Below are 24,259 nucleotides of genomic sequence, written 5' to 3'. Positions count from 1 at the left end.
ACTAAAAGAGGAGGTTTATATTATTATATCCAGAGAGTCATAACATGATACACAAAATGTTCAGATTTCAAATGAAATTCACTTGTCATACCAAGAACCAGGAAGATAACAAATTGACTGGAAAAAAAGATAACAAAAATGTTAGAATTATCTGACATTTTAAAGCAGCTAACTTAAAAATGCTTCAATAAATAATTAAAATACATTTGAAACATATGATAAAATATGAGAAAATGTCAACAAATAAATCGAAAACAAAGAAGAAACAAATGAAATTTAAAACTGAAAAAATATAATAAAAAACGTATAGGCTAAATTGCAGAATGGAGGGGACTGAGGAAAGAATCAGTTAGCTGGAAGATAGAATAGTAGAAATTATTAAATTTTAACAACAAAGAGGAAAATATTTAAAAAAAGAACAGAGGCTCAGGGACCTATGGTACAAAAATAATAGATCCCACAGTCATGTTGTTGGAGTCCTATAGGAGAGGGGAAAGAGGGCAGAGTTGAAAAAGGACTCAAAGAAATAATGGCTAAAAACTTTCCAAATATAGCAAACGACATAAACCTATAAATTCAAGAGACAATGAATTCCAAACAAGTTAACCAAACAGATCTACACCAAGACATGCCATGGTCAAATTCCTGAAAAATAAAAGCAAAGGAAAAAAAATCAGCCAGATAGAAGCAATACCTTACCAATAGGGGGAAAATAATTTGGTAGCTGATTTCTTATCAGGAACCAGAGTCCAGAAGGATGTCAGCGAAATGGCTACCTGGAAACTCCAAGTTCTTGTTCCCCCCACAGAAACATTAATAAGCAACAGCAACAACAATAAACACCCCAAAAATTAAATGCAAGAACATGAATATGGATCCTTACCTTGTACTGTATAAAAAAACTAACACACACACACACACACACACACACAAACTAACACAAAATGGATCAAAGACATAAATGTAAGAGCTAAAACTAAAACTCTTAGAAGAAAACACTGGAGACAATCTCCATGATATTGAATTTGGCAATGATTTCTTACATATGACAACAAAAGCACTGTCAATGAAATAAAAAAAATAGATGAATTAAAAACATTTGTGCATTAAAAAACATTATAAAGTGAGAAGACAACTCACAGAATGGCAAAAATGTTTACAAATCATATATCTGATCAGGAATTAATATCCAGGAGCACCTAGCTGGCTCAATTGGTAGAGCATGTGACTCTTGATTTCAGGGTTGTGAGTTTGAGCCCCACGTTGGGTGTGCAGATTACTTAAAAATAAAATATTAAAAAAGGAATTAATATCCAGAATATAAAAAAGAACTCCTACAAGTTAAAAAACAACAACAACAACAACAACCCATCTAAAAAATGGGCAGAGGACTTGAATAGACATTTCTCCCAAGAAGATATACAATGGCCAAAAAGCAAATGAAAAAATGCTCACCATCACTAATCATTAAGGGAGTGCACATGGAAACCACAATGAGATACAACTTTACACTCATTAGGTGGGCAGCTATGAAAAAAGAAAACAGACGAGGATGTGGAGAAATGAAAACTCTTGTGCATTGCTGATGGGAATATGAAATGGTACAACCACTGTGGAGAACAGTCTGGTAGTTCCCCAAAATATTAAAAATAGAATTATCATATGATTTAGCAATTCTACTTCTAGTATATACCCACACAAATTGAAAGCAGAGACTCAATCAGATACTTGTATACCAATGTTCACAGCAAAGTTATTCACAATAGTCAAAAGGTAGAAACAACCCAAATGTTCATCAACAGATGGATATATAAAAAAATATGGCATATACATAAAATGGAATGTTATTCAGCCTTAAAAAGATTTGGCGTTTGGGCAGCCAAGGTGGCTCAGTGGTTTAGCACCAATTTCAGCCCAGGGCATAATCCTGGAGACCCAGGATCGAGTCTCACATCGGGCATCCTGCATGGAGCCTGCTTCTCCCTCTGCCTGTGTCTCTGCCTCTCTCTCTCTCTCATAAATAAATAAGTAAAATCTTTAAAAAAAACATTTGGAGTTACAACACATGCTACAACATGGATGAACTTTGAAAACACCATGCTAAGTAAAAAAGAAGCCAGACACAAAAGGACTACTATTATAATTTCACCTATATGAGGTACCTAGAATAGGCAAATTCATAGAGCGGAATAGTGGTTATTAGGTGGTAGGGGAGGGAAGTATGGGGGTTGATTTTCTAATGGATAAGTTTGAGAAGTGGATAGTGGTGATAGTTGTTAGTTGTACCACATTGTGAATGTACTTAATGCCATTGGCACTGAATTTAACACTTAAAATGGTTAAAGTGGTAAGTTTTGTTATGTCTATTTTATCACAATAAAAAATACTTATAAAAGGCAAAAAAGGGAGGAAACTATAGAGTGCAGAAAGTGTTACAACATTTTTCAAATGCTGAAAGGGCTGTCAACCCAGAATTCAGAATTCTATATTCAGCAAAAATATCTTCCAAGAATGAGGGATAAATCAACATATCTTCAAATGAAAGAAAACTAAGAACTTTAGCTAGCAGATCTACTCTAAAAAAATGGCTAAAGGAAATTCTCTAAACAGAAAGGAAATGATAAAACAAGGAACCTCCAGAAGGAAGAAAGAACATGGTAAGCAAAAATATGGGTAAATACAATATGAACTTGCCTTCTCCTTTTGAGTTTTCTAAATTATGGTTGATTGTTGAAGCAAAAATTATAACACTGTTCTGAATTAGTTTTCAATGTATGTAGAGGATATATATAAGATTATTACAGTATAAATGGAGGAGAGTAAAGTCATACAAAGAGAGGTTTCTAAACTTCAGTTTAAATGGTAAAATGATGATACCAGTAGTCTATAATAAGTTATGTATATATAATATCTAGAACAACCACTGAAAAGCCATATGAGATATACACTCAAAAACACTATTGATAAAATGAGTTTCTAAAAAAATATTCATGTAACCCATAGGAAGACAGGAAAAAGAAAATAAATGAAAGACAGAACAAACATAAAACAAAAAATAAACCAGCAGACTTAAGTTCCAACCTAATAATTACCTTACATACAAATGATGTAAGTACACCAATTAAAAGATTTGCAGAGTGAATTAAAAAACATAACCCAACTATATGTGGTCTATCAAAAGCTCTAAACATAATGATACAGGCAGGTGGAAAAGTAAAAGCATGGAAAAAGATATTTTCAGCAAATATAATTAAAAAAATTACAGAAGTGGGTATATTAATCTTGGATAAAGTTGATTTCAAGGAGGGAAGAAAACTAAAGGAGAAAACTGAGAGTGCTGGTATATACATCTTACATGGGAAAGAGTCATGGGATACTTTATAGAATTGATGGAAAAGAAAATAAACATCTAAATATATTCCTTAAAGATACAATGGTAAGCTATTCAGGAGCTGAAAATAATCATATTGGGGGAATGAATGAACAGTAGAGGTATGTTATAAATTAGTTGAATCCTGTTCTGCTGTGGTGGAAAGTCCATGGATAATGTCCTAATTAGCAAATTTATTAATAGTGACAGTCAGCTTAAATGACTTAAAATGGGAGTACATGAGAGGGGCAAAGGACTATGGTTTTCTCATTTAAATCCTTTTATACAACTTGATTATTAAATCTTGTATATGTATTTTAGCAAACATTAAAAATATTTTAAGTAAAACCAGAAGTCTCTGCTGTGACTGACTAGAGCATAAAGACTGAAATTCATTGCATGGTGGTTGAAATAATTTACAGCCTGACCCCAGTCTAGTTTTACCTCTCTATTTCTGGTCATTTCCTAGAATACTTTTTTTTTTTTTACCACATCAGAAAACACTCTTCCTTCTCTTATCTCTTCATCTAGTACTCTTCTCACTCATCAAGACTTTATTGAAATGTAGCTTCCTCTATGGAGCCTTTTCCAAATAACTCCTCTACACCTCAAGGATGGAATTGTTATCTCCTTCCTAGCATTTTTTTAATTCCATTTTTATATGCAATGGGTATATATCTTTTGAATTTTAATAAGTAAATAGAAACAAATTCTAGGAATTCAAAAGAAAAAGCATTTTACATATTCACAGGGGGAAAGTAAAGGACTTCTTTCTGCATGTAATACGAAAATATAGGGACAACCACATTAAAAAAGGGACATTTGTTAGTAGGAAAGTACAGTCTGTCCCCCTGGCAATTCTAATGGAGCACATTTCATGACAACTCCTCCTCTCTCCCTGATTTCATGAAGATTCACCATATGTCTTCTAAGTCAGAAACCTTATTTTTAGAACAATATATTATTTCTAAGCTTGACTGAAGCAGCACATCTTTTTAGTTACAGGAGGTAAACTTTTTCCCGTGTCATACAATTATAAGTTAACCCAATTTTCATGGGATTTGGAATGGGATAGAAGAAACTGGAATCCATTGATAATGAGATTCTGACAGCATTTTCTTGTTTCCCAAGCAAATAACTTTTAGCTAAAGTCCTGTATGAAGGCATAATTACCAAGCCTTTTCCATTGGTGTGTGGCTACTTTTATATTCTACAAAAGCAATCTTATTTTTTGGTTTATTTCATGGTAGATTATGACCATTAAGGGAAAGAGTGAATTATTATTTATTTTCCTTTGAATGTGTCCAGATTTTAAGTTGGTATCAAGGATTGGTTGTTCTAATACAATGTTTTTTATAGTACCAGATGTCCAGAAATTTGGAAATAATGATTTGAGGCTTTACATCTGCTTATGTATTAATCTGAATGTGTGAATTCAAAGGCAAATTTAAGGATGTTTTCAGTAGCAAACGTTGATTTTCATTAAAGTATATGTTTTTATCAAAATTATCTCATAGAGCAGCTGCATAATTATGTTATTACAACTTCTATTAAAATAAATTTCATATAAAGTTATAAGAAAAATCATAAGCTTCCCAGGATATATAGAATTGCAAGTCAATATGATATACTTAGAGAGCTAAATTAGGAGTGAGAAGAGTTGGGCCTTCTTTCTAAACTTGAGGTTCAGTGCTCTGTAATATTGGGCAAATCATATAATTCTACTAACCCTCAGTATTTTAATCTGCAAAATTGGATTCCTATCTCAAAATTGTCATAAGGCTCAAATGAGAAAACACATTCAAAATCATAATAAACTACATACATGTAAGATATTATTTTTCAGATTACATAGAATTCATAGCACAGTCTTCTAAATATCCTCAAAATTGGCAACCCTTTTTATCATTAAGGATAATTTTGATAGTCAAAATTCATTTGAGGCCATGTCTTCCCAGTAAAGTTGATGCCCCAATTAGCTAATACTATTTTTGGTTAAGGAAGAAAATAAAGAATAGCTATAAAATGGATATTTTTTAAAGCATGCCACATAAAATTACTGAAGGCAATATTTTAAAAGTTTCCAGAATGTTTTGAATTATATCAGCATCCCAAAGATAAATATTATGAAGGCTTAGCACTAATCAATTATATTTCTTTGGTTATGATTCTTAAAGGAATATGTTTATCTGCATTTTACTAATGTTTCCATATAAGCTTCTATATTATTTTATCTTAAATTTACATGTTTAAGATATCACTCTACGAAGTTTAAGGTAGAACACATAATAATCAAGTAAAATTATGTTTGTAAAATGAGACATGCAAATTATTCAGTTATTATGTATTTTTTTCCAGTGTAGGTATAGAAAGGTAAATAAAAGATCATCTCTCATAAACTATTTCTTTTGTCAGGATTATGAGTAAAAATTAGAAGAGGAAGGGAGATAATGGAAAGGCAAATGTTTGAATTACTAAATAGCACTTCACTATCAACATATTCAATTTTTAAAAAAGTTTTAATTTAAGTGAACTCTATATCCAACATGGGGCTTGAACTCATGACCCCAAAATCAGGAATCATAAACTCTTGGGACTGAGCCAGCCAGGTACTGCACTATCAGCATATTTAAATGAGCACCTGAGTAAAACAAAATTGTTTTAAAAGATGAAACCTTGCTTTTGTTCTCCATATATAGAAATACACTTTCTGCAGGCTGGATGAAAGTAAACTGTGGTTCAAGTTTCCCCATATCAGTCTAGGTACCTGTAGTTCCTACATGGCATTGTCAGAATCTTCACATGGCAGGGGGAGACAGAAGTTATAGGATTATTATATGTATTTTCCTCAGAAAAATATTGTGCCATGCTTAGAAAATGTAGAACTTCACTTTCTTAATGGCACAATTTCTGGTATGCATAATCTCATGGAAAAAGAAGGTCCGACAACATACAAAATATATTCCTGAACAGGAAGATAAAGTTGTAGTTAATAGGGAAAGATAGATTAGAAAGATGATGGAATTGACTAAATGCAATATTTAGTTTAAAAAAATATTATTCACTGGGTGTTATTCTGTATGTTGGTAAATTGAACACCAATAAAAATTAATTTATTAAAATAAAAAAAATAAAAATAAATAAAAATAAAGAGATCTAAAGAAAAAAATATTATTCAGAAATAAGAATGCCAGGGTGGCTCAGTCAATTAAGCATCCAATTCTTCAACTCAGCTCAGGTCTTGATCTCAGGGTTGTGAGTTTAAGCCTTGTGTTGAGCTCCACAGTGGGCAGGGAGCCTTCTTAAAAAGATACTATTCAGAAATTACATGAGGTACTCATTGTGATCTTGCTTTTGTGGAAGGGATATTATTTTCTAATTTGCAGTGTGTTCCTCTTTTATTATGGCTTTTCAATATTGTATTGATTACTCAATTTTTCTTGGTATAAATATGTGAAAATAGCAAGGCATTGCTCACTTCAGTAGCACATATAATGAAAATAGCAAGGCATTAGGTCTCTTTTAGAAACCGTTTAGCATAATCAGAAGTATTCTGTTAACATGAATATACCTGATTTTTAGTATTAAAAATATACTTGGACTCTAATGGAATCTTACTGAATTTTGGCTCAATATTCATATAAAAATGGAAAATCTTTTTAACACTAATTATTCTGTTGGCCTAAATCACAGAATAAGCAAACTAAAGCAAACATTCCTACAAAGATTTCTTATATCCACTTGACAAAGATGACTCCAACTGATACCTGCCATTTATACAACCGTGTTTTACATTCACTTTAAAGAAGTAAATCATTTGCTAACACTTCAGTTGTGCTTCTTAGAAGTTGGTTTCTGCAGATTAAGTATAACTGCCATTTTCACTGTATAGGGGAGGAAAAATGATTTTCCTTCTAGCCTTCTGAGTTCTTAGCTGAGACCCCTGTAACCAAAGACAAATTAATTAAGAAAGGTAGCTTTAGAATTCAGGACTAAATACTATCTGAATAGGAAAAGAGGAAGCAGATTGTAGACCTCTTAGGGGAGAGTAAATGATTTTTAGGAAAGGTAGGCCCTTAGGAGAATAGTTGGGAGGTATGAGCATTTGTGACAAAGTTTATCTGAGTGTGGTGTGGACTTCCAGCTTTTTCTCCTGTGATAAGAGTCAGTTGTCTCTGCTTGATGAAATTCTGGGGAGGGGATTTGACAATTGAATTCCTTTTGGAGAATTTAACTTTTTAAAAAGATTATTTATTTATTTATTTATTTATTTATTTATTTATTCATGAGAGACACAGAGAGAGAGAAAGAGAGAGAGGCAGAGAGACATAGGCAGAGAGAGAAGCAGGCTCCATGCAGGGAGCCTGATGTGGGACTCATCCAGGGACTCCGGGACCACGCCCTGGGCTGAAGGCAGGCACTAAACCACTGAGCCATCCCGGGATCCCCTGGAGGATTTAACTTTATAGCAGATAAGGGGAGAGAAAACCTCTTTCTGCATTTGCTCTTTTTAAGCATCTTCAGGTCAAAATAATCAGTATACCAAGCAGCATATTTTGGGGTGGCATATTTTGTTACCCTTCATCATCTTACATAGTCAAGGCCTTGGAAGAAATCCATCTAGATTGGTAGAGGAAACCAAAAGCTTAAGGTAAGTGGAACTTGTGCCACATTTTCCCCATAAACTGTCTAGAAAAATAGTCTCAAGCAAGGAAATCTATGACAGTTTGACTTTGATGTTCTGCTTTAGTGATTTTTCTTTTCCCAAATGAGTAATCAAAGCCTGTTTTTTTAAAAAGATTTTATTTATTTATTCATGACACACACACACACACACCACATAGAGGCAGAGACATAGACAGAGGGAGAGGCAGGCTTCCTGTGGGGAGCCCGATGTGGGACTTAATCCCAGGATCCTGGGACCACGACCTGAGCCAAAGGCAGACGTTCAACCACTGAGCCACCCAAATGCCTTCAAGATCTGTGTTTTCAAATTCACTGATACGTAATGACTTCCTCAAACGTAGATAGCAACTAAGCTCTACTATCAAGTAGTTTGGAAGGAAGACCAATATCATCAGTGGTAATTTGAATTGGGGTGAACTGTTTTATCCGGTACAGACACTTTTTGTTGCTTTAATCTGTGATTAAAGGCAGTAAATTCGCATGCCTCAAAGCCAGGCAACAAATATGACCAAGACATTTTGCTATTCAAGATAACTGAGAGTTGATGTACTGACACATCAGCATCATGAGCAAAAGGTTTGGTTATTTCAGAAGAAAAACTTGTGATAGCATCATCATTCAAGAAAAATTTGTTATTACCTATAGAGATACATAAAAGATTTTTCCAGAACAAATAAGAGTCATTGAAGTAGAAGGAAAACCTCCTATAAAGTTGTTTGTCACAATCAAACCGAGTGTAGGGGCTCACTGAAACAGAAGAAATGACCATACAATATGTTGTTTCCCATATACTTATCATATAAAGACTTTTGGGGGAAGTATTTGTACATACATAATCATCATTGAAAATGTTCATGAGAGTTGATCAAAATTTTCTTTTTTAAAATTTTATTTATTTATTCATGAGAGACACACATACAGAGAGAGAGGCAGAGACATAGGGAGAGAGAGAAGCAGGCTCCATGCAGGGAGCCTGACGTGGGACTCCATCCCAGGTCTTCAGGATCAGGCTCTGGGCCGAAGGCAGGCGCTAAACCACTGAGCCACCCAGGCTGCCCAGAGTTGATCAAAATTTTCAATTCAGTTTAAAGCTGTTGGAGAAATCAATGTCTCTAGTTAGCTAATGAGTACATATTTCTCAGGTTGCAAACTCATTTTTGATAGCTATATGGGATCCCAGATAGGATCCTGGAACACAAAAAAAGACATGCAAAAATGTGTGAATTTTGGATAAAGGTCTGTAGTTAATAATATTGTACCAATGTTAACTTCCTGTTTGTGATAATCAAACTATGGTTATATAAAATGTTAATTATAGGGAAAGCAGGTTGATAGATAAGGGATATGAGGGAGTTTTCTGTACTACTTTTGCAACTTCTCTGTAAGTTTAACACACAGAAGGAGAAACTTTACTTTTTATATAATTAAATATAATCTCTAAATCAAGTCCCCAGAAAATTTTACCTATTGACAGAAAAATTATATCTGAGAAAGTTCTATTTGGTCACAATCAGGTTAAGTTGGTCACCTTTGTTATTTTTCCTAAGAAAATTCACAAGTTTTTTCTTCTGCTCTCCAAGGTAGAGGTAAAGCTGGAAGGAAGCTTAAACAAATATATGAAAGTTCCCATAAAGTGGGCATATCTCCCTGTTATGCTTGATTTGGTTATGTCCTAAACTGACATCCTCTATAATGTAACTCCTTCTGTCTAATCCCTGGGCCTATCCCCTACATGCTGACATCTGCTAAAATCAAACTATATATCTTACTAGAGCCCTGACTACACATTCCTCTAGTTTGGTGGTCATTAGTATCACCTGTAGATCTCTTGAAGGTTCATTAACTATTTCTCTTCTTAGCTATTTAGCTCTTTAGAAACTTCCAGATGCTGTCCCATGGAAATTCAGAGGTTTTCTCTGGCCCTCTCTAATATGGACAAACAATAGATATTGTACTCTTAATGGTTTGGAGGATTTTTCTTAAAGGTTTGCCATCTCCTTGGTCCTTTTCTTTTAGATAGATTATTTATTTATTTATTTATTTATTTATTTATTTATTTATTCATGAGGCATACACACATACACACACACACACACAGAGGCAGAGACACAGGCACAGGGAGAAACAGGCTCCATGCAGGGAGCCCAATGTGGTACTCAATCCCGGGTCTCCAGGATCACACCCTGAGCTGAAGGCGGTGCTAAACCACTGAGCCACCTGGGCTGCCCCATCTCCTTGGTCTCTATGCTGGATTTTTTTTTAGTTGGGGAGAGAGAGCACATCTGTGAAAAGGGGTTGGAGGGGCAAAAGGAGAGGGAGAGAATCTTAAGCAGGCTCTATACCCAGTACAGAGCCCAATGTGAGGCTTGATCTCATGACCCCAAGACTGTGACCTGAGCCAGGGTCAAGAGTTGGATGCCCAACTGACTGAGCCACCCAGGTACCCCTACCCAGGATTCTTTATGCTCTCTTAAATATACTTAAGGCAGGATTGTATTTAGCACCTGGAGGGAAGGTCACTGTCCTCCACTACACCTGGCTGTTGTTTTTAGTCTTTAAGTTTTCCTCCCTGCTTTGCCCTACAGCTTCAAGGCTTTTATTTAATTTGTGAGAGGAGAAAACTTAGTAAGCCAGTATACTTTCTCAGTCTTTTAGTCTTATATATAGATCTTGGATTTTCTTTTTATTAACGTACAATTTAAATATATTAGCTAAATACTATATATGTACTGTTCAGTTTTGACAAATGCATAAACTTATATGACCTGTACAATTATTAAGACCCAGAACGTTCCCATCACCATAAAAAGTTGCCTTGTGCCCCCATCTCAGTCGATGTACCTTGCAATGACCATGATCTGCTATCTATCATCATAGATTAGTTTTGTCCATTCTAGAATTTCAGATAAGCAAAATTATACAGTATGCATTTTCTTGTGTCTTGCCTTTTATTCAGTGTATTTTTGAGGTTTGTCTATGTTCAGGTGTGATTGTGTAGTCCATTCTTTCTTTTTTGTTTCTGAAATATCCCTGAGAGGAAATGTTATGAATCAAGTTTTTATACATTGTGTTTCATTTTAGTTAATACATGATTTTAAAGGCATATATTTGTGTTTTAATTTTAGTCTGTGTATTTAGTTGATCAGTATTGGTCTGTTTGTGGTTTGTAACATATCCAATAATGAAACTCTATCTTATAATTTTGTACATATAGGAAATTAGGATGGATTTTTGATAGGAACCAATTAAAGGTTGAGTGTTGCCTCCATCATAATTTGTATATATCTCTAAAACATCGAGAAATAAAAAAGGCTTTAAGCAGTTGTCAAATGAGATATGGAGGAACAGCATGTTGATGTCAGCTAAAACAAAATATTGGGAGACACTTGACAGAGCAGCTGTGATATTAATATATTGCACATATAAGCATTGAAATAACTCCTGATAAAGTTGTATATACTTCTGTTCGGGAGGTCTCCAGCTTCACTGGTGGACTCTAGCTTCACTAGATTCTTTAGCACCTTCTAGACATCAATTGTATATCTTAAAACCATCAAATATCAAAGCCTTTAGTACTTATTTCAGGTTCTCCACAATACTGGTAAATTTTAAAATCCATTTTTAGATTAAAAAAATTGATGGTCAATACACCCATCTTGCCTCCTTCATGCCATCATGTGCAGTTTTTATAAGTATCCATCCTAACCCTAATCAGCAAATTGAAGGTCAAAACACATATTAACCTCCAAATACATAGAAGAAAAGAATTTGGTAAAATTAAGTATTGAATCCTGGTTTAAAAAATTTCTAGTATGGTACAAACAGAAAACATTGTCTTCTTAAAACAATTCTTTGGGAGACTGCTTGTTCTAGCAAGATGAAGTAGCTTCATTCTAGGTTTTCCCTCTTACAACTAAAAATACCTGAACATGGCACAATCAGAGAAAGAGAGAGAACCTGAAGAGTAGAAAGAAGGGTGACAGCCTAGGTACCTTGTGCGTTGAGGAAAGACATAATGGGTTTCCTGGTTGCCTCCCAAAAGTTTTGGTCAGGACATGGCAGAAGCCTCCAACCTAGAACTGCCAACAGGCGAAGGCAAAAAAAGTTTTAAGTAAAACCTTTTCGTATTCTCTAGCCAAAGAAACCAGAAAAGGGTGGCCTAAGAACAGAAAGCCGTTTTGACAATACCCACTCTGTACCAGATAACCAGCAAGGGAACTAGTACACCTCCTCCCCCATGTTTTCAGTGGTGTTCTACTCGGTGCAAGTGGCATTCTGATTTCTCCACTAGGTGGCGTCAGCAAGCTGAGTGGGGATCTGAAACCGCGGCAGTTACCCTGATTTTCTTGTAGAAGCAATAATGGTTGGCCCACTTGGGCAGGCAGTTGATCTTCCATCCCCACCTGGTGGAAGCAGGCGCTGCTCTAATTCCCCTCCAGGGTTCTGTTGGTGGGGCTGAGTAGTGAGAGGATTTTCCATCTACCACCTGGCAGAGTAGGCAGTGCTCAAATTCCCCCAACAGGATAGTTTCAGTGTAGTTCAGATGTAAGCTGGGCCTCTAGTCATATTTAGCAATACTGAGGCTTAATGAGATGGTGGGGGGTGGGGCTTGTCAGTACTAGGCTTTACTTCCCCCTCCATGTCACAGGGCTCAGTGGAAAGTTGAGTCTCTACCCCATCTGGGATCAATGAGACTGAATAAGGTGGTTCAAGTTAGGGCTAGTAAGCTCTCCACTTTCCACCTACCTTTGATGTCAGTAAAGCCAGTACAGAGCTGAACTTTCAAACTTACCCAGTAGAATTGAGAGTGAATGCTGTGGTGTTAAGCAAGGCTAGACAGCACTTCTCTTCCTTCACTAATAGCGTCAAAGGGGCCCAGTAGAAAGCTGAGCCTCTACACCCACCTGCCATTGTCCTACTTTCACTGAAAAGGTATCAGCAGGAATGAAGGAGGAGCTAACCTTCCACCCCACTTATCTGCAATGAAGCAGTGTGAGTCAGTGCCCCCACTTTTGCCAGGGTGGAGTTGGCAGGACCCAGTGGAAAGCATAACATATACTTCACCAGGTTTGGAAGTTATACCTCAACAGGTGGACTGCCTGATAAAATAAAGAAGATCAAATAGAATCTATAGTCTCATAAGGCAATTTCCAACATGTTAAGGATATAATTTTAAAAAAATCAGTACGGCAAGAACCAGGAAAATAAAATATTAAAGATAAAAAACAATAAATGGATGTATATTAATCACATCAAAAGGAGTCAGATGGTAAAATTATTTGACAAAAATTTTAAAAGCAGGCATCACAAAAATATGGTAAGCAATTATGAATTCTCTTTAAAAATTGAAAATCTCACCAAAGAGAAAGAAACTGTAGCAAAAAAATAGAAATGATAGAATTAAAAATACAATAATCAAAATGAAAAACTCAATGGGTTAGTAGTAGAGAAAACAGAATAAGTGAACTACAGGAAAGTAGAATTTATCCTATCTCAACATCAGAGAGAAAACAGATTGAAAAAAATCAAACAGTCTTAGGGACCTATGGGACAATAGCAAAAGACAACATTTATGCCATCAGACTTCCAAAAAGAGTGGAGAGAAACAGTTGGACTGAAATATTATTCCAAGGAATAATGGCTGAAAATGATCCAACTTTGGCAAAAGAAAACTACAGATTCAAAAAGCTGAGCAAACCCCAAATAAAATAAACCGAAAAAAGTTCATGTCATGACACACCATAATTAGTCTTCTGAATACTAAAGACAAAGAAAAAAAAATCTTTAAAACAGCCAGAGAGAAATGTTCCATTAAAGGGAAACAGTGTTTGGTATTTCGGCAGATTTCTAATATGAGATTATGGAGATCAGAGTAAGTGGCACATTTTTTAAGCACTGAATTAGAGTTGTCAACAGCGAGCTTTATATCTGACAAAAATATCCTTCAGTAATGAAGGGGCAAAAAGACATTCTGGGGACAATGGAAAACTAAGATAAATATTTGCTAGCAAATCTTCCATTAAGAAATGGCTAAAGTAACTTCCCTAATCAGAAAGGCAATGATAACAGAAGGCATAGAACTTCAGAAAAGAAAGAAATTGCATTTGTAAAAATAGGGGTAAATATAACAGATTATCCTACTTCTCATGAATTTCTTAAATCGTATTTGAAGGTTGAAGCAAAAATTATAACACCAGCTGCTGTGGTGCTTAACATATGTACAGGACATACTTAAACAAATATATTTTTAAAGTGATGAGGATAAAGGGACTTAAATGGAAGTCATGTTTCTATACTTAACTCAAAGTGGTAAAATGTTGAAAAAAGCACATTGTGACGTTATGTATGTATATTATAATACCTAGAGCAAATGCTAAGAAAACTATACAAAGAAATGCATTCCAAAACAGTATAAATTTATCAGGAAAGAACCCTTAAAAATGTTCAAATACCCCACTAGGAAGTAAAAGAGAATAAGAGAAATGAAAAACAAAACAAATAATAAAATGGACAGCTTAAGCCATAACATATCGATAAATAAGTGTAAAATGTTTATATACACCAATTGAAAGAGATTGGCAGAATAGCTAAAAAAAATCCTCACAATCCACTTCCAGTTTCAAGTCCAACATGTAAAGGGCTTAGAAGTTGTCATTTCTATCCTTACAAGAAAAAAACTGAAGAGACTGGAAATCAACAATGTATCCTAGATCAGAGAATTGTAGTCACAGGGCAAATGATAGATCATCTAACTGGAGAGACAGAGGAACACAGGATCAAAGCTTACTAGGATCAGAAGCTGCAGTTGAAATCTGGTAGGGACACATAAAGGATCATTGACAAATTGCTGGATACCAAGAATGGACTACCTTAAGAGATAAAAACTCCTAAGGACTCAGCCCTGGGGTGGGGGGTGGGGCATCCATACTTCTGTGAGTTGTATTTCCAGGAGCCTACCAGATTCTCAGGGTAGAGATTGGAGAAAAATCCCCTTTTGATTTTGGCAAAAGAAGAAGTTATTATTTTGAAATATGCCCAGAGCATTATTCTCATTAATAAAGACCTTGTCTTCAGAGAAACTATTTTACCAGATCCTAATCTACATGGATTTTACCAGAGCCTAACAATATGGAAGAAGGGAAATACCCATCTCCAGCCCCCTCTAGCCATCCTGTTTCACTTAAAGAAGGGCAAAGAGCTGGGAAGCTCTCATGAAGGTTACAGCCCAGAAACACAGGCCAAGTAAAAGATGAAGATCTCTTTCTAGGGATACATAATGCTTCTCCTTCTCCCACATCTTTCCATACTATCAATATGGCTCTTCTGTAATAATAGGGGATTGCAGCTTAAGAAACTATAAGGCTCAGGCTGTATTTAAGAGGGAATTTCTGGGGAAACCCAATGACAACAGAGAAGACAAAGACAAGGGAGCTACAGGAAATCTTAGTCTCCCATACCTATAGTTATAGTACATCATAAATGCAGCCTGCCTCCTTGTCAGATAAATGTAAAACCTTATACTACAGGCCTGTTCACCTCAGTTCCTTTCTTGACACATTGTGTTTGGCTTTCATAAATAAAAAACAAAAACAAAAACAAAGGCATGCAAGATGGCAAAATGAAACAAAAATATAAACCAAAAAAATCACTCTAAAGAGTCAAGCATCAGAAAATGACCCAGATATGGCAGAGATTTTGGAATTATCACAGTGAGAATTTAAAATAACAAGTGTTAATATCCTAAGGGCTGTAGCAGAAAAGTGGGTATGTGCAAAAATAAATAGGTAATGTAAATAGATGAATGGAAGCTAAGAAAGAATCAAAAGGAAATTCCAGAAATGCAAACAAAAATGAAGAATACCTTTGGCAGATTCATTAGTAGACATGACATAGCCAAGGGGTTAGTGAGCTTGAACACAGATGAGTAGAAACTTCCCAAACTGAATATATGGGGTGATTATAGCTTATGTATAAGTGAAATAAATGACAGCAGTGTTATAAGGGATGTAAAAGGGATGAATTGGTAATATTATACTATAAGGCACTCACTCTACCTGAGGAGTGTATAGTGTTATTTGAACATGTACTGGAATTAATTATAAGTGTATATTTCAACCACTAACTTAAAGGCTGAGACTGTCAAAGTGGGTAAAATAATAAGACCCAAGTATACCACAAAAGGCAGAAAAGGAGTGGAAGACAAAAATAGAAACAAAGAATAGGGCAATACATAGAAAACAATAAATATGCTATTATTCCAACTATATCAATCACTTTAACATCAGTGGTCTGATTGTACCAATTAAAAGACAGATATTGTCAGAGTGGATCAAAAAACAAGACCAAAGTATCTCTACAAAAAAATCTGCCTTTAAATAAAATACATCAGTGTATTTTATGGGACCAGCATTACCCAGATAACAAAACCAGACAAGGATACCACAAAATAAAGAAGGAAAGAGAGAGAGAGAAAGGGAAGAAATTATAGGCCAATGTTTCTGATGAACATAGATGCAAAAATCTTCAAGAAAATATTAGCAAACCAGATTCAACTATAAATTAAAAACATGATACAGCATGATTAAGTGGAATTTATTTCAGGGGTTACAGGGATGGCTCAACATCCACAAATCAATGTGATATGCCACAATAAAATGAAAGATAATCATCATATAACCATCTCAATAGAAACATAAAAAGCATTTGACACAATTCAACATCCATTTATGAGAAAAACTCTTAAAAAAGTAGATGTAGAGCAAATGCATGTCAATGTAATAAAGGCCACATGTGATAAACTCAGAGCTAATATAATACTTGATGGTGAAAAACTGAAAGCTTTTTATCTAAGATCAGGAATAAGACAAGGATGTCCACTCACTCTAATTTAATTCAACATAGTATTAGAAGTCCTAACCACGGCATTTAGGTAAGAAAAATAAATGAAAGGCAATCAGATTGGAAAGAAAGAAGTAAAATCGTCATTATTTACAGATTACATGATACTATATATACAAAATCTTAAAGACCACCAAAAAACTGTTGAAACTAATGGATGAGTTAAGTAAAGTTGCAGGATATAAAATTAATATTCAAAAATCTGTTGCATTTCTATATACTAACAAACTATTGGGGCACCTGGGTGGCTCATTTGGTTGGTAGTCTGCCTTCGGCTTGGGTCATGATTCTGGAGTCCTGGGATTGAGCCCCCCACATTGGGCTCCCCATTCAGCAGGGAATCTGCTTCTCCCTCTGACCCTCCTCCCTCTCATCGTTTCTCTTGCTCAAATAAATAAAATCTTTAAAAAAATTTAAAAAGCAAACTACCAGAAAAAAATCAAGAAAATAATCCTATTTACAGTCATATCAGAAACAAATACCTAGGAATAAATTTACCAAGGAGATGCAAGGCCAGTACACTGAAAACAATAAGGCATGGATGAAAGAAATTGAAGAAAACACAAATAATGTAAGTGATATTTTATGCTCATGGATTGGAAGAATTAATATTAAGATGTCCGTACTGTGTAAAGCAATCTACATTTTTAATGCAATCCTTATCACTTCCAGTCATTTTTCATAACACTAGAACAGATAATTCTAAAATTTATATGGTATCACAAAAGACCCAGAATACCCAAAACAATCTTGAGAAAGAAGAACAAAATCAGAGGTACCATGTTCCCTGGTTTCAAAATATGCTGCAAAACTATAATTATCAAAATAGTATGGTAGCGGCACAAAAACAGACACATAGGTTAACAGAACAAAACAGAGAGCCCAGAAATAAATCTATGTAAATATGGTAGATTCAACAAAGGGGGCAAGAATATGCAATAGGGAAGGAACAGTTTTCTTTAACAATTGATGCTGAGAAAATGACAGCTACATGCAAAAGAATGAAACTGAACCACTGTCTTACACCACATATAAAAACTCAAAATGAATTAAAGACCTGAATTAAGACCTGAAACTATAAACCTACTACAAGAAAATGTAGGCACTAAACTCTTGGACATTGTTCTTAGCAACATTTAAAAAAAATCCATCTCCTCAGGCTAGAAAAACAAAATCAGAAATTTTTAGAAATGGAACTACATCAAACAAAAAAGTCTTTTGCACCATGAAGGAAACCATAAACAAGAACAAAAAGGCAGCATACTGAATGGTAGAAGATATTTGCAAATCATGTATTCAGTAAGGGGTGATTATCCAAAATATATAAAGAACTCATAAAATGATATACCATAAAAAACAATCTAATTAAAATATGGGCAGAGGATCTAAATAGACATTTTTTTCAAAGAAGATACAGATGGCCCGGAGACACATGAAAAGATGTTCAACATCACTAATCATCAGGGAAATGCAAATCAAAACCATAGTGAGATATTACCTCACACCTGTAAGGATGGGTGTTATCAAAAGAAGACCAAAAAAAAAAAAAAAGTGTTGGCAAGTTTGTGGAGAAAAGGGAAACCCTCATGCACTGTTGGTGGGAATGTAAATTGGTGCAGCTCCTATGGAAAATAGTAAGGAAGTTCCTTAAAAAAATTAAAAATAGAACTACCATACGATCCTGCAATTCCACTACTGGGTATCTATTTGATGAGAATGAAAATACTAATTCAAAAAGATATATGCACCCCTATGTTCATTGCAACATTAATCACAATAACCAAGATATGGAAACAACCAAAGTGGATGTATTGTTGAAGAAGATGTGGTATATGTATACAATGGAATACTATTACTCAGCCATAGAAGTATGTCAAAAGAATGAAATCTTGCCATTTGTGACAACATGGATGGACCTTGAGGATGCTAAGTGAAATAAGTCAGAGAAAGACAAATACCACATGATTTCACTTATATATGGAATTTAAAAAACACATGGAATTTAAAAAACCTAGACACATAGGTACAGAGAACACATTGGTGGCTTCCCGGGGAGAAGGCAGAGCTTATGGGAGATGAAGTGGGTGAAAGAGTTCAAGTACAATTTCCATTTATACAAGAAATAAGTCATAGGGATGTAATGTACAGCATGGGGAGTGTAGTCAATGCTACTATATTGACTTTATATGGTTATAGATGGCAACTAGACTTAGTGTGGTGATCATTTCATAATGTGTATAAATGTCAAATTACCAAGTTGTACAGCTGAAATATTACATGTAAATTGTACATCATTAAACTCCCAGCCCTGACACCCCCCGCAAAAAAAGCACAAAATGGTTCAAAGTTGGAATGGCCCATGGCAAGTGGTAAATCTTCAGTATGAGAAGACAGCACCAACCTAGGCTTGAGGATTTCCTTTTTTTTCTTTAAGATTTTATTTTTAAGTAATCTCCATACCCAATGTGGGACTTGAACTCATGACCCCTAGATCAAGGGTCGCATGCTCTACTGATTGAGCCAGTGAAGCACCCCAAGGCTCAAGGATTTCTAACAGATTCAAGGGTAAATCCCATTGTCAATCTCATCAATTCCAAAGCACAAATTTTTACACTTTATATCTCTGTAATTGGAGTGAATCTCATAATCGAGGTATTAAAATCGAGGTACAAATTTTAGGATTGTTTTTTACAGTTCTGTGAAAAATGCTGTTGATATTTTGAAAGGGATTGCATTAAATGTGTAGATTGTTTTAGGTAGTATAGACATTTTAATAATATTTGTTCTTCCAATCCATGAGCATGGACTGTCTTTCTGTTTCTTGTGACATCTTCAGTTTCTTTCATCAATGTTTTATAGTTTTCAGAGTACAGGTCTTTCACTTATTTGGTTAAATTTATTCCTCTTATTATTTTTGATGCAATTTTAAGATTGTTTTCTTAATTTCTCTTTCCTCTGCTTCATTATTAGTATATAGAAATACAACAGATTCCTGCACATTAATTTTGTATCCTGCAAGTTTACTCAATTCATGTATCAGTTCTAATAGTTTTTTGGTGGAGTCTTTTGGGTTTTGTATATATAGTATTATGTCATCTTCAAATAGCGAAAATTTTACTTCTTCCTTACCAGTTTGGATTCCTTTTATTTCTTTTTGTTGTCTGATGGCTGTGACTTGAATTTACACTACTATGTTAAATAAAAGTGGCAGGAGTAAAATCCTGGTATTTTAATTTGGGATTAACTTTTTAAAAAAAGTCCAAGTTGGGAGGTGTCTGGGTGGCTCAGTCAGTTGAGCATCTGACTTCAGCTCTGATTGTGATCCTAGAGTGCCAGGATTAAGATAGAGCCCTTCATCTAGCTCCCTGCTCAGTGGGGAGTTTGCTTCTCCCTTTTATGCCCCTCCCCCTGCTCCTTCTCTCCTTCACTCATTTTTACTCTCTTTCAAATAAATAAATAAAAATTTTTTAAAAGTCCAAGCTGGCTGCTTGATGTAATAAAAAAGTCACATAGCAAATTAAATTGCCTGTTTGATGAAGACAGATTGCTTGACTTTGCAAAAATGATACTGTTTAAAGAAATATCTTTTAATAGAAAATTGTCTTATATATAATAATTTTGTTTTCTTTATTAAAACAGAGGAATAGAAAATGGAAATCTTACACAATCATTCTGCAAGTTCATTGGCAAAATGAATGAACGTGTGTTTTCGTTGCTCTGTGTAGACAACTTGACCTAATTGAAAGAGAAATGTGATGCCTGGTGACAGAACTGAATAATTATCTTTTAGAAAAAGAGAGTGGAATAATTATCCATCTTCTGTATTTCTTCCACAAAGAATTTATGATGACTGTTTCAACCCTGGGAAATAATTCATGCCCCATGAAAGTCCAAAGCAGAAACTCTAATATTAGCAGTTTAATTCAGAGCCTTTATTAGTAAAACAAGCACTTTTTTACCATCACAATCACTGATAAATCTGGAACTGTCCTTCATCTAGAATGGTAATATTACTGCATTACTATCTATAAGACATGCACTCTAAGGTCAGTTTTGGTTTTTGGTTATTTGTTCTCATTTTCGGCTTGTGCTTTTAAATTTTTTTGTTTTTGTTTTCCTAGTAACTGCTTAAAATTTTTTCTTACCTATGCATAATCCCTGGCTGTTTTCCTTCTGACCAATGAATTTATTTATTATGATGAATCTGTAGGCCAGAAACAAATTGATGCTAAAAAGGTATACAAAAAAAAAATCCATCAACTCTGCCTCCCTACCTGATAGCTAAAATAAGACGCTCTTCCCAATTATTTGCTAATTTCCCTTTAGTATTCAGGAAAGTTGTGAGCTCCCATGAGAATTAATTTTATCTTTGTGTTCTCAGTTCCTAGATTATGTACTCAATAAATGTTGCTTTGTATAGTGGAACATCTATGCTTCAGAACAGTGTTATTATCAATGGAGCAATATCAGTTATTTGACCAGGTTGCTAAAGCAAGTTCATGGAAAAATACAGAAGGTGAAAGTACTTTTTTTTAAGATTTTATTTATTTATTCATGAGAAACATAGACAGGAGAGAGAGAGAGGCAGAGATACAGGCAGAGGGAGAAGCTCCATGCAGGGAACCCGACACGGGATTCGATCCCGAGTCTCCAGGATCAGGCCCTGGGCTGAAGGCGGCACTAAACCACTGAGCCACCCAGGCTGCTCTGAAAGTACTTTCTTAATTGAGTTCTTACCCTTGTTGTCATTGGAATGGTAGTTTTCACAAGTTTAATTTCAAAACCAGTATGTAATGTTTTATATTCCTTTAATGTACAAGAAATGTGTCCTATGGTAGAATGATTAAAATTGTTAGGGGGTCAATTATATTGCCAAGTTCAGCTTCATGTAAGTAAACCCAACAAGCAGTCATTCAGTTCACTTGATAAACATTTACTGAATCATAGTTTGTATGTTAAATGTTGTGGATACAAAGATAAATGAGATATAAACCCAAGTTTTAAAATACTACACAGTCTAGTCAATCAAAGAGATTCCTACAGTAAAAGAGCTGTATGGACAGGCTATTATGAAACAGAAGAGGGTTGGCATCTATTCCATCCCAGAGGGCTCAGAGAAGTTTTCCTAAGCTGAATCTAAGAGAATGAGTAGAAAGTAGGCAGAAAGGATGGTTGAAGCAAAAACTTAAAAACAGAAAGTACATGGTATGTGGGAGGAAATGTAAACGTTTATGTGTCACAGAGGCATAGTGAATAAGAGTGACAGAATATGTCAGAAAAAAGCAAGCAGTAGCTGATGTAGAGAAGAAAGGCAAAAGAAGTGTAGAAAAAAATTAAATTTCCCTCTAACGTGCAGCCCATTGATAAGTACTTAAGATAGGCAGAGTGACCTTCCTCAAGGAACTCAACTGCCTGGATGTTAACTTTGCTAAAGGTGAAAAGCAACCTTAGCCCTACCTCCAGGATCCTGTAAGTCTTCTGTAACATATAAAAATCCTTTTGGAAACTTCCTTTATCTTAATACCCCCCCCCAAGATAATATGTTAGCAATCATCCTCCAAACATATGGTCCACTGATATACATCTGAAGGGTCTCATGACTAATGTTTTACTATACAGTAGTAAAAATGACCTTATCTTAATAGCAGCTAGTCCCTCAAGGTCCTGAAAACCTTGCTTTCAAATTCTTTAGAGACTTATGCTATCCCTACCCCCTTCCCAACTTAAAAGTATATAATCAGTCACTCCTCACAACCCCAGTGCAGCTCTTTCTGCCCATGGATCCTGTCCCCATGCTTTAATTAAATCACCTTTTTTTTGTACCAAAGACATCTCAAGAATTTCTTCTTGACCATTTGCTCCTGAACCCCAATATTTCACATTGGTAGCTAGATAGTAGAAGACTGAATTTTCCATATTACAGAATTTGAAGTAAAGGAAGCCCTCAAAAAGTTTTAAGCAAAGCAATGACAGGGTTCGGTTTGCATTTTAGATAGATCATTTGAATTGGGATGAGGATGAATTTGAGGAGTGTACTATTTAAGATAGGGAAAGCAGTCTTATAATAATATAGGTGAAAGATTGTGAGGGCTTGAATTTGAAAAGAAAAGGGATGAGTTCCAGAAATATTTAGCAGGGTTTGGTGATTGATGGGATGTGGGCTGTGAGAAAGAGACTCACAGGTTTCTAACTGAAGTAGATAAGTGATTGTACTGCTTACAAAGGAGTTACAGAATGAAAAAAAGTAGAAGGTTTGGGAGAAGGATAAGAAGGTAAATATACATGGCGAATTTGAGATAATGCTGGGGCATCTGATTAAAACTGTGTATCAGACAGCTAGGTATGTAAATATCACTCCATGATACTTTGGCAGTTAAAACTATGATAGTGGAGTTGCTGGGTGAACAGAGAACATGTTAAGAGGAATAGTAACATAAAAGATAGCAAGAGAAGAATTTCAAGGAGGAGCTAATTTACTAATATGCCAAAAACAAGAGACCTAAGTGGATAGGAACTGAAAATGCCCAGTAATATTTGATAATTAGCAGGTTTTCTAGAACATAATGAGAGAATTTTCAGTAGGGATAAAGGCAGAAAGCTGGCTGTATTAGTTTCATTCATAAATAATAGGTGATGAAGTAGAGTTGAGTTTAGACTTTTTACATGTAATTTGTTAGATTAATCATAAGTATTTCAGTATTATGGTACTATTAATTCAATCTTATATTCCAATTGTTCATTGCTAGTATATAAAATATAAGTAATTTTTAAATTTAAATTCAATTAGCCAACATATAGTACAACATTAGTTTCAAATGCAGAGTTCAGTAATTCATCAGTTGTGTACAACACCCAGTGCTCATCACATCACTTGCCCTCTTTATTACCCATCACCCAGTTACCCCTTCCCCCACCAACATCCCCTCCAGTGACTCTTAGTTTATTTCCTATAGTTAAGAGTCTCTCATGATTTGTCTCCCTCTCTGATGACTGATGACTTCCCATTCAGTTTTCCCTCCCTTACCCTATGATCCTCTGCACTACTTCTTATATGCCATGTATGACTGAAACTATAGAATTGTCTTTCTCTGATTGACATATTTCACTCCACATAATACCCTCTGGTTCCATCCATGTCAATGTAAGTGGTAAGTATTCATCCTTTCTGATGGCTGAGTAATATTCCATTGTATATATATACTATGTCTTCTTTAACCATTTATCTGCCAATGGACATCTTGGCTCTTTCCACAGTTTGGCTATTGTGAACACTGCTGCTATGAACATTGGGATGTATGTGCCCCT

This window comes from Nyctereutes procyonoides, unplaced genomic scaffold, assembly GCF_905146905.1.
Source record: "Nyctereutes procyonoides isolate TBG_1078 unplaced genomic scaffold, NYPRO_anot_genome, whole genome shotgun sequence".
NCBI lineage: Eukaryota > Metazoa > Chordata > Mammalia > Carnivora > Canidae > Nyctereutes > Nyctereutes procyonoides.
Note: the sequence above shows the minus strand (reverse complement) of the source record.